The sequence below is a fragment of the Salmo trutta genome, chromosome 2 (genome assembly GCF_901001165.1).
Source record: "Salmo trutta chromosome 2, fSalTru1.1, whole genome shotgun sequence".
Taxonomy (NCBI): domain Eukaryota; kingdom Metazoa; phylum Chordata; class Actinopteri; order Salmoniformes; family Salmonidae; genus Salmo; species Salmo trutta.
This window is the reverse complement of record NC_042958.1, coordinates 11,040,971-11,053,073: the sequence shown is the minus strand read 5'-3', so window position 1 is coordinate 11,053,073 and position 12,103 is coordinate 11,040,971. Positions and strand designations below refer to the sequence as shown.

The window sequence follows — 12,103 nt, the reverse complement described above, 5'->3', positions numbered from 1 at the left end:
GCCTCAGCTGCGGCATGGATGGTGAAAATGTGTTGCCCAAGGCAGGGGTAACCTGGAGGCTATAGGAGGAAGACATAGTGGAGCCCCATACAGCCTCTTCCTATTCCATTCTACTTGTGGCCAAGTTTTGACCCCATTACGACACAGTTTCCAAATTGTTGTGATAATACCCATGATGGTATGCGAATGCAGCCGGGGCCAACTAACGACCCTGGCGCGCGCCTCACACTAATCCAGCAGACGGCACCGACCATGGCTTCAGCATGATCCAGGAAATCCCTCTTTAATCCCCTGACACAATGAAGATTGAGGGTAGGGTGAGGTTGGTTTGGAATGTCCTCAGTCTTACGAGTGGACACTACTTTTAGACCAGAGGTGTCAAACTAATTTCCCTGTGGGCCGAATTCGGTCTTCACCAAGGTCCGTAGGGCTGCAGTTAAAATGTATACTTTTTCCTCACTGTCAAAATTTGCTTTCGAAATGTTCAATGCTCAGCAAGCTGGACAGAGTGAAGAGACTATAAATGTAGGTTTATTATCATTTCTACACAGTTTCGAATTTGATTTTAGTAACGTCAATGTCGATTGAGAACGTCCCCCCCCCAAAAAAAACCCAACTCAAATAAAATTCTTAAAACAGTGCGGGCCTTGAGTTTCACATGTGTGATAGAGCTTGGTGATCGCTGAGGTTGAGTAACAAAGTTTTAAGCCAGGATTTAAAATAGTAGTGTATTTTCACTTCCGATTCCTCTGGAAGATACAATTGAATCCATTGAGTCAAAGTATTCAACATTTCCCCTAAAGCCCTACAACATTACCACATCAACGGAACATTACCAGATGCTTCCTCATTGGCCTATATTTACAGACAGTAATGGAGGACAATAAGAGCAAAGCAGGAGGACTTCTGTACATTGCATGTTAATACATTCATGAATGTGACCTGCGGGATGTGTACACTGCACTGCTGGGGTTTCTATGTTCAGCAACCGCCGACTCACATGCCTCAAAAAAAAATCCCAGCATGCTTGCTATCAACCCTCCGTATGACATCTTGTGATGACACGTATCTGTGAAGAGTGGACACATCCTCGCTTCCAGCTGCGTCCTCATGCAAGAACATGACCGTCCAGCATAGAGTAGGACATGGCCCTCTTGTTGTGAGGGCGGCCCGTTTAGGCTTGGATGTTAGCATCACTATGAATTATTAATTTACAGGAAAGGGTTGAGGGAAGTAAAAAGGGAGGAGAGAAACAGACAGACAGACAGACAGACAGACAGACAGACAGACAGACAGACAGACAGACAGACAGACAGACAGACAGACAGACAGAAGTGATGCAATATTTACAAGACCGAAGCCTGCAAGTGATCTTGTACTTCCACCAGCTTTTATGGAAACCTTAGTATCATTCATTTTTATCAATTACTGATTACATGCAGCTAATAGAATCATCATGATGCATCCATGTGCTGAAGAGCAGGTCAGTGGAGAGTAGATGGGTAAAAACTCTAAGGCTGTGTTCCAAATGCACCTGTTGATTTTTGGAGCTTTTACTAGAATGTTTTCTTCTAAGAAGAGATGTCTTCGAGTTTGGGACACACCCTAAATGTGAGCTTTAAATGGCTCAAACTCAAAGCACCACTTTCTTTTATCCCCCGTCCCCCCAAAAAATAAAACACCATTGAAGCACTGAGTAATATCTCAGCCCTATTGACTGACCAGAGGCATTACCCAGTCAAGAGAGACTTGATCAAGGGGAAGCAGAATTGTAATCATTGCTAGTTAATGAGCGACTTCAATTTTCAAAAGACAGTATGTTTAATGTTAACAGGAAAAGACTGCCTCCTTCGCCGGCATGATGAATAATTCATTGCACATCGGAGGGAACCTAAAATACATAATTACGGGTTGACTTATCTAAGCTTTGATTCTGCCATATCTGACATCAGTGCTGCCTAAACTTTGCCGTATCTTTTTAATAACGGCTTATTAGCATTCAACAGGGGCAGTGAGCAATGGCTCCTGGGTAGAATATTGTTTTTTTGGAGTATTGCCCTCTGCGTTTTACAGAGGGTACAACAGAGTAAAGTGCACACAAAATTACGTCAAAACCACAATGAGGGAACAGACCTATTATTGTCCAAAATCATTTCAGTTGTGAATTTGGAGCCGAGTTTCTGGTCTTCTGGCTATCTCTAGTCCTGAGGGAGAAGCTTACTGTGGACATATGAAAGAGGGGGATTCATGTTTTGAGGACTGTACTGAGCTCCAGTTGGACCGCTGGTAGAAAATGTAATTTTTTGTGTGCATGCTTTTTTTGGGATCACAGGCCCTGCGGTGGCGGGTGCAAACGGTACACCAGATGGCGAGCGACAGAGCCAGAACCCAACCCGGCGGTACCGGAGAGGGGGAACACTTGGCTTCAGCCCCTCTTCACTGTTTTAAGGGCACCCAGAATCTGTTTCCTTTAGACAACATAAGCCAAGGGAATAAAGGACTTGGAATGGGTGCTTGTGCCCCGCCACACATTTGACAAGAACTCCACTGAGACAATTTGGTCTGTAATGACATGTTCATGAAAACAGTAGTTAGTTAGATTTATAAGGAGAGTTTCTTGTTTCTTCCTGATTAGTGCAGAGCAAAGTTGAGAAATGCTATTATATTTTCCATAATTGCAATGTACAGGTACATCATTCCATTTCTAGCAACTAGCGCACCTCCTTGTGTTTAAAAAGATCCAAAGACAAGATAGCATTGAAATGGATAATAAAACAAATTAGTGCTTCTGCCCAGAGAGAAACAGAGAGACAAAGGAAGCACACAATACTGTAGCCTATAGCACAAAATGAAAACAAGCACAAAAAAACAACAAATGTGGTGGATAACCAGTATTTACATGAACAAGTAAGAGAGACTTTTATATTGGTTGTATATTGAGGAAATAAACAAATCACAGAATCGAGACTGAGGCAATTGTAGAACAGTAGAGAGAGAGAGAGAGACTGTTTAAAAGCAACACATCTAAGGGAACAAGGCAATCCGTACCCTGCTCCCAGACTAATTCCATTACAGCAAGCCACACAAACCTGCCCACACACCCTCCCACATGTAAGAACCGTGGTGCAGAATGCACACCAAACACAGTGTTTATATTCGTCTGAACATCTGAGTGTGTCTTTTTCCCATTTCTGTTTTCAATGTGTGGACCTGTCCAACTCTGTGTGTGCGTATTCAATGTTAAATCTCTGTTCTTATGCAAGTCTGTGTACTTTTCATGTGTGTATGTCCTTTTGTGTAAATACCAGTCGGTTGAGTCTTTGTACTTGTTTGTTTATATGTATGTGTCTGTACCGTCTGCATCTGTCTGTCCCGCTTTGAGCGGGAGACATGGATTTACAGTTAAATGCTCCTATGTGCCAACTGTCAGCGTTGACAACTTTTGTGTGGGTGGTTGAATGAACCGTGTTTTGACGGGAAGCGGGGTGGATTGCATGGTGCTGGCAGGGTTTTTTTTGTCAAACAAAATCGGATTTCCCTTTGTGCAGGGGACAGACGACTCCACAGCTACAGGAGAAAAAATTGTTTACTTGACAGGGTGCTTTGTCCCTATCTCCGTGCAAGATGGAGACAGTCGTTGAATACCTTAGTGCTGCCGAAATACATAACACTCTACGAAATGAAACTGACATCTTCAGTTAACCCTAAAAGCGACAACGGGGGTAATTTTTTATGAATTAATGATTGCAAAGAGACACTGTCTGTCAAGCATTAACACTTTACTTTATTAACCTTTTGTAACACAAGTAAATTGTTTAAATTACCCTAAAATAAAAATATTTCTTAAACGAATTCACACATTTTAGTCAAATTTGATGTTTCAATCAAAATAGACGTTTTTTTTAATACTTTTCGCATTTTGAACATATTTTCTTAAATTAATTTAATCTATAACCACTTGCTATGAACATTAGTCTGTTGTTCATTCAAAGTGTTGTGTTTCTGTGATACTCAGAGGCTGAGAAATTGCTGATTGAGCTGATCTGACATACAGGTATGACCTAAGATGGCCACCGACATGCGCGATATGGGCACCGGTGCCATCAGACTTTTAGCTCGGACTCCGGAACGCTATGGGATATCAACTCAGTTCCAATTGCATCTGAAATATGACACTCGACTTGGTATAAAGACATTGACTGGAAGCTAAATATGTATTTACAACTTGTATTTTTCAGTTATAGTGGCTGCCATGCCCAAATCTGGGGTGGCTCCATATCTATATTTTTTCAGGGTACATACATCTACCTCTGTGCCAAATTTGGTCCTTTATCACAAAGTTTACTATTGAGTCCACGTTTTCAGTTTAGTATATCACTGGTATACAAAAGAGAGATTATTTCTCATTTAAAAATAGGTTTAAAAATGATGACATTATTTAACCCTTGTGCTCAAAATGTACCCGTTTATCTTCAGGCTACATTCCAAACAGTAGTCGTTGATGGGCAAAGGGTTTGATGTTGATGTCCCATATAGCATGGGTTAAGCCGGAACAAAGCCTATGGCCTTCTTGTTTGGTCCCCAATGGCAACTAGCATTTGTCAGGAGGTGGATGATGGTTTGTCATTCATCTAATGAGTCTGGAAATGTGTAGAGTTTGAAAAACAAAATGTTTTCGTAAACATTTTCTAAATCCTAACGCAGTCCCAGAAACTGTAATTATGGCTTTGTACAGTATGTTGACAACCCTTCTGAGGTATGTTGTTGTACATATCCTCTCTCTTAATCTCTCACGTTTAGTCTCTTTCCCATTCACTACATTTTCTATTTTGGTATGAACCTAACACCTGCTGTGTGGACACCTTTGGTCATACACTCTCAGAAAAAAAGTTTCCAAAAGGGTTCTTCGGCTGTCCCCGTAGGAGAACCTGTTTTGGTTCCAGGTAGAACTATTTTGGTTCCAGATAGAACCCTTTTGAGTCCCATGTAGAATCCTCTGTGGAAAGGGTTCTACATGGAACCCAAACAAAAAGGGTTCTACCTGGAACCTAAAAGGGTTCTCCTATGGGGACAGCCGAAGAACCCTTTTGGAAACCTTTTTCGGAAGAGTTTACCAGCTTACACAACCAGGCATATAACCAACTAAGAGGAAGAAAACCAACCAATTGGAAGCTGGTGTGGAGCCACAGCAGATGGACAAAAGTCTTGTAACACCCATACGACTAGTCCATTACTTTAAAATGGGATATAAATCAATTCCGACCAGATTACAGATATCCACAGTCCTCACAAAAGGCAAATCTGCTTTGGCCAACAAAGGATCCCTGAGCCAGTCTGGAGCTGAGACAGGGGCCCAACCTGCTGTATACTACAGTATACAGACCTTTATTGTACTTGGCATCGGATCTGGGTTCAAATACTATTTGAAATCATTGCAAATACTTTAGCTGGATTTGTTTCAGCTTGCCTGGCAAAATGGAACTAATACAATAGTCCCAAAAGTGTAAGCACCGCCTATCTGGCACTTCAGGCAGGCTATAACAAATGCTCAAATAGTATTTGAACCCAGATCTGCTTGGCCTTTTACATCAATAGTAATTTGGGGGGTGTGCAGATCATTGTGTATTTATATATGTTAGGGGCTTTACCCAGACACAAAACTTTCTTAAACAAAATGTGACCACATTTACATTTAGCAGAAAAGGGCGGCTCTGCAGAAGGACCGATTAATAAAAACACAAAGAACTTGGTGGCAACAATAAGGTTTTTAGGGTATTTTGTGACTCAAAGCTAAAAAGTGAAATGTTCTGTTAATCTCTAGATGTGTGTTCAAGGTTACTCTGGTATTTCCCCTACGGTTTTTACTTTCTACTGAGACCACCTACTGTAGCGCACAGTTCCTCCCTCTCTGTGATCTTGAAAAGTAGGTACTCTGAATTCTTTTAGAAATGGTTTCTTTAAAATAAATATCTGAGCTTCTCTGTGATTAATTCTGTCAGATGTTTGTGATTTGTGCTTTTCATCTTTTTTTTTCTCATCTCCATAACGATGTCATGCAGAGATACAATTCCCCAAAATATTATACAGGTGTCTGTTCCTTGTATTCCATTAAAATCCTGGTATTATCTAGGTCAATGGGTCCCATACATTGCAGTCTGCATCGTAAGCCGGACACAGCGACGGCTGACCCACGGATCTCCTCCATCCATCTACACTTCACTTTCTCTTCCTTTCCTCGTCTCCCTATACCTCTGCAATCAGCTTGGCTCTCTTCTCCTTTCAAACTGCTCCTGGTTCTCCTCTCTTCGGCCCACACCCCTTTCTTACCACTGCCGTCCCTCTGTTCTCTCCTCTCTTCTCTCTCCTCTGCCCTGATAGCCTGAGGGTAGGTACGGCAACTGCACAATATGCAGTGGGTTTGTTTGAAGCTATTATTTCTTAGGAAACATCAGAAAGAGAAAAGCTCCCGCTTGGTCTTTCTTGTCTTTATCTCTGGGGATTTTCACATACCGATCTCAGTGTCGAGTTCGCTTTTATAAACAATGTCACTTGAAAGCTCTTGGTAAGAGGCACATACACAGGGAAATGAATACCTGAGTGACGTTTCACTGATTGAAGCACTTTTCTTTTTCTTTCCCTTTCAACGCCCCTTCCTCTACTACCACCACAGCAATACCAACCAGGTCAAACATGCCTCATTGAGCTCCACCTGACAGTAAACATAGCCAATCAGCATCCTTCATTGAGACAAACAAATGCCAAGAGCCACAGGTATGCACTGTGTGGGTCGAGCACCTGAATGACTCTAGCCTACTCACACAAACTAAAGAGCAAACTGATGAAAGGTTGGTAACTTATTGATACAGAGAATGTAACCCAGAGTGATTAAATGAGAATACAAAATACATTTACTATTACATTTGCAGAGACATTTGTGCCCTGCGTACACAGTCATTTGTTATCACTCATTATATTTGATTGAGCTCAAATGCCCTGTCCAGACAAATGAATGGACATTATTTCAAATGTTTTTAATAGCAACAGGCTAACCACAATCAGCTCAAACTGAGCCAAAAGGGATGAGCAGTGGAGTACATTAACGAGCAGCTCAATCCCCTAAATTCATGTAATTACTCCCTCATCCACATTGTAGGCAGTTAGGAACATGTACAGTAACTACGATAACCAACAACTATAATTTGTAGCATGACAAAACACATTCAATGATTTAGAGATTAGCAGTAAGCAGACAATGAAACCCTCGTTAGGCAAGCTGCAAACGACACACTCACCTGTCCTCATTTGCATACCCAAGTAGTTTCCTGCCAATGTTATTTTAGTTTGTTTGCTAAAAAGTGTAAAAATCTGGTTGGTGATACTGAAATTTCCAGTTTGCTGATTTGAACTATTTGACCATTTGGGGTAAACTACAGTATGATGAGGTATAGTGGTCATCTTCATGCCAGGCATGTCCTACCTTGACACAATCCTAACTACAGAGTACAAAAGAGTGAGTGACTTTAAATTTGAGAAGGCTTTTGTTCGTTTTTTTTTCTTTTTTACATTTAGACATGAAAGAGCAACGTCGGCTCCCTACACCCTCACGCCAACAAAGAACAAAGCTTGAATCCAAGACCTAAAGAATGTCAAAAGTCTTCCAATTAATTGGAGGCAACTATATGCAGCTCTTATTGTGATTAAAAGTTTTCCTGACACATAAAGCAGAAATGGAAAATCTTCCCAGCATGGAAGACGTTGGCCAAAAAGAGACGATCCATAATGGGCCCCCAGAGCATACTCTGGCTACTCTGCAATAACAGAGATAGGGAATCGAAGTTCATAATTGTGGCCCATACTAGGCCTTACTTACAGTATAAAACATATGTTGTTATTATAACTAGAATGTAACTCTGGACAATTTTTTGTAAAGGGGTCATAGAAATGAACAAACTGGATCGCAAGCCACCCACAAGGCAAAGCATGATCCTGTTGCCATGGTGTCAAGTGACCTTTTCCTGCCTGTAAACATTCCCATCCTTTTTCCACCTTATTTACTACGGATGTCATCAGCACTGATTTGTTTGGGCTGGAATCCCCCAGACAAAAGGGCTATCAAAACAAAAACAATAATAGCATTCAGTCAAAGTCAAAATCTTCTCGGGGTAATAAATAATAAACGCAGGTTAGCTATGTTCGTCATGAATCTTGTTCTGGAGGCAGCTCTGCAGTGGTCAGTAGCTGGCACATTTTAAACCTAACTTTCACCCTAACCCTAACCACACTGCTAACCTTAATGCCTAACCCTAACCACACTGCTAACGTTAATGCCTAACCCTAGCCTTAAATTAACACCAAATGCACATTTTTGTTTTCATAAAAAAATCATATTTTGCCAATTCTGACTTTGCATTTGGCCTATCTAATCGCTCAGTTCTGCCTCCAGTCCAAGACTCATGGGACTAAACGTCAACCTGCAGAATAAACAACAAAATAAGTCACCACAAACAGTTACCTGTAGACTAAATACAAAAAAGATATGTAGGCAATTCTTCAGAAACTCAAAATAAAACAGAAATGTAATTGGGCTAATACAAGACAAAGGGTCTTGATCACAGGCTGGTAAACTAGGGTTGTCCCAGCAGGGGATCTGAAATAACAGTAGTACTGAAAAGGCACAGGGTAGCGCAGCTGAATCATGTATTCTCCACAGACGGTGCAATTATTCGGCAGGCTTTATCCGAGGATTAATGAATCACATGGATTCAAAAGAAAGGATAATAAGTACAGCTTAGCCATAAGGGGAAAGGGCAATTCTTCTTGACAAATAAGCTAAGCCATCTGACCAATTTAGAGCGTGCATCTGACTGACATGGCCATTCTTTGGTTGTAACGCATCGTTTCAAGATGTCTTTGTGCCAGGAGGACACATCAGAGGAATTGTGGGAAAGACCATGATCAGCCCAAAATGTGATAGTGAACAACCTTTCTCTATTACCTTACCTGTACATCGATGGCCAGAACGGAGCAAACGGAATGGCATCAAACACCTGGAAACCATTTGTTTGACACCATTCCACTGATTCCGCTCCAGTCATTACCACAAGCTCGTCCTCCCCAATTAAGGTGCCACCAACCTCCTGTGCTGTACATACAGTGAAACAGACAAGATGTAAGGAATACCCCCAAGACAGTACGTTCCTCGTCCTCGCAATTGGATAACAAGATTTAAAGGTCCAGTGCAGTCAAAAATGTAATTTTCCTGGGTTTTGTTTATATCAAAACAAATTGTATATGTCACATGCGCCGAATACAACAGGTGTAGACCTTACTGTGAAATGCTTACTTACAAGCCCTTAACCAACAATGCAGTTAAAGAATTAGAGTTAAGAAAACATTTACTTAATAAACTAAAGTAAAAAATAAAAAAGTATATTACCACACGATGAGGTTGGGATACTACTGTAAAATTGTGAAAATTATGTTAATCAGTGGAGGCTGCTGAGGGGAGGACGGCTCATAATAATGGCTGGAACGGAGCTAATGGAATGGCATTAAACACATAGAAACCATGCGTTTGATACCATTCCACTTATTCTTCTCCAGCCATTACCATGAGCCCGTCCTCCCCAATAAAGGTGCCACCAACCTCCTGTGATGTTAATGCCTTTTTAGTATAAGAGCTGTTCGAAAAGACCACCTGAAATTTTAACCTGTTGTGGTGGGATGGAGTTTTGGCCTGCCCGGTGATATCACCAGGCGGTAAATAAGTTCATAGACCAATAAGAAAGAGAGTTCCAAACCTCTCTGCCAATAACAGCTAGTTTTCAGATTCCCCATCCCCACTCAGACAGTTCGAGCAAAATTATTGCTTGAGAAATTGCTCTTTGTTAAGAAGCTATTTTTGTTTATTTTTGACCATTTTAATTTGAAAACCATCACAGTAAGGTACTTAATTGTTACCCAGAAATGATTTGATATTGAGATAAAAACAACTGCATTGGACCTTTAAAGCTTCAACTGTGACCGTGCAAGAGCATAAAAAAACTCAGTTGTCTCATTTACTGTCACATCCATACATACACTAGTGGAATGATGCAAGCCTGTCTTTGCATGACAACACGCTGTACCTGTACGTTATGTGCAGAATCTGATGTAACTGACACCACACAGGCAAAATCTATGAACAGACGGCCAGTGGCCAGATGCCCATTTGGACAAACCTCCATCTCCAGTGTACTGATTTACCAACCAGACTGAGACAAGACTCACCCAACATATTTGAACAGGTGTCAAATATAGAAAATGAAATTTAACAACCAGCTCTCTCAGCAATACAATATACAGTATATTGTATACAGGCATTAGTAATAACTATAATATATCTACATATAAAATCTGGTCTTGCTGGAACAATGCTAATGATAATGAATAGCTACTGGAAAGAGTAATTCATGGATTAAATTAAAAGAGTGTAAATGCTATTTTAACTGGAACTTGTCTTCCTCTGTGAACATAGTCTTAATACAAATGCAAAATGGTTATTTTGATGACAAAATTAAATAAATTAATCATTGATTGGCTCGAGATGGGAGTGCTGGAACCTTCTGAATAATACAAACCAATGAAAAGTACCTCAGTGTTGATTGCGTCCTAATTTTCCTCTAATGGAAAAAGTAGAAATTATCACTGCTATGCAAAAATATTATATAAACACAAGTACGCACACACACACACACACACACACACACACACACTTATTGTTTTTGCAGAGCAAAGACATCTTCAATAACGCCAAGAAACCACCAAAATAACACACAACTTTATAATGAAAATGTGATTTCCCTAGCAGCCCTGGTGATGGTGGTTGAAGTGTATAGCCCCTGCTATTTATTCTGCTCCAGTTGTTGCTCAGTCCAGACAGCTACCACCTCCACTCTCCTTTTCCACAGCAGTCTATGCATACAGTATCTGTCTGGCCAGCAGACAAATGGCAACATCTGCCTGTGTCTTGGGAACCACGCAAGCCACATTAATCATGATGACGGGTCAAGTGATGGGTCAAGTAAAGAGGACATGAAAGATATTGCCTTATCAATATCATGACATTTAAATAAACTTCGTTCTAAATCAAATGTAAACATGCTGACCAAAATAAAGGTACACATACATGTTATTCAATAATTTCATTGAAACAAGCGTGCGTCAACAGGCGTAGCCAGACGCTAAAATAGATAGTTATATTTTAGACGCGCTGCAAGTCCCGCCTCTCCCATCTCCTCATTGGTTTTTAGGAGCATATACACACGTGGGTGATTGAAAGATGAACTGAGGTCCCCACTCCAGTCCAGTTGGTGGCGGTAACGCACCTTAAAGTTGGTTGCCAACCACCATATAAAATCCATAGAAGAAGAATATACAAGGCAATATTAATCAAAGAAAACTAAATAAAAACTAACTAGGTTTGCACTTTTATATGTGGATTAATTGTCGGAGTAGAAAACACACATTTTGTGTGACTCAATCGGTCAACATTCTGCAAAGATCTAGCAAAAAAAAGGACCATATGCATTTCAGGTAAAATAACAACACAAACAAATTAGCTAGCAACAGCAAGCTAGCTAAATGTTAGCTAAATTTACATGGATGTTTCATATGTGTTTTGACCTCTCCCTTAATTAATATTGTTGGTTCATAGTTGGTCTTGGTATTTTAATCTGTGTGTCATGAATGCGTCAGGTGAGGATAGACGAAATCAGCATGCGCATGATGGCGCACGGGGACACACCCATGGAACTGATTTGGTCATCATGTCCCTGTAACCAGTGCTTCTCTATTTGAGCAGTTCATTTGCTCATCTGTGATTATGCAAATGATCAATCAAAGAAAAAGAGGGTGAATTAACTACCAAATGAGGAGTGCATTCGTGATTATGGTAATCTAGGCACAGACTCTACTACACCAAGATGGGAGTGTATGAAAGCATGGTGTGCCTGTTGTAATTTCAGCCATAAATTATTCAACGCTAGAGCGATGCAGTAAAACAGACAGACAGGATGTAAAGAACTATGAGGAGAGACTGAAACAGGGGAGGGTTTTTTCTCCA

At 40.7% G+C, this 12,103-nt stretch overlaps 1 protein-coding gene across 1 annotated transcript in view; it reads right to left on the bottom strand.

Moving 5' to 3' along the window:
- LOC115150453 (apoptosis regulator Bcl-2-like) overlaps positions 1 to 12,103 on the bottom strand; it is an 80,612-nt gene that overhangs the window by 66,495 nt on the left and 2,014 nt on the right. The window lies entirely within an intron of this gene.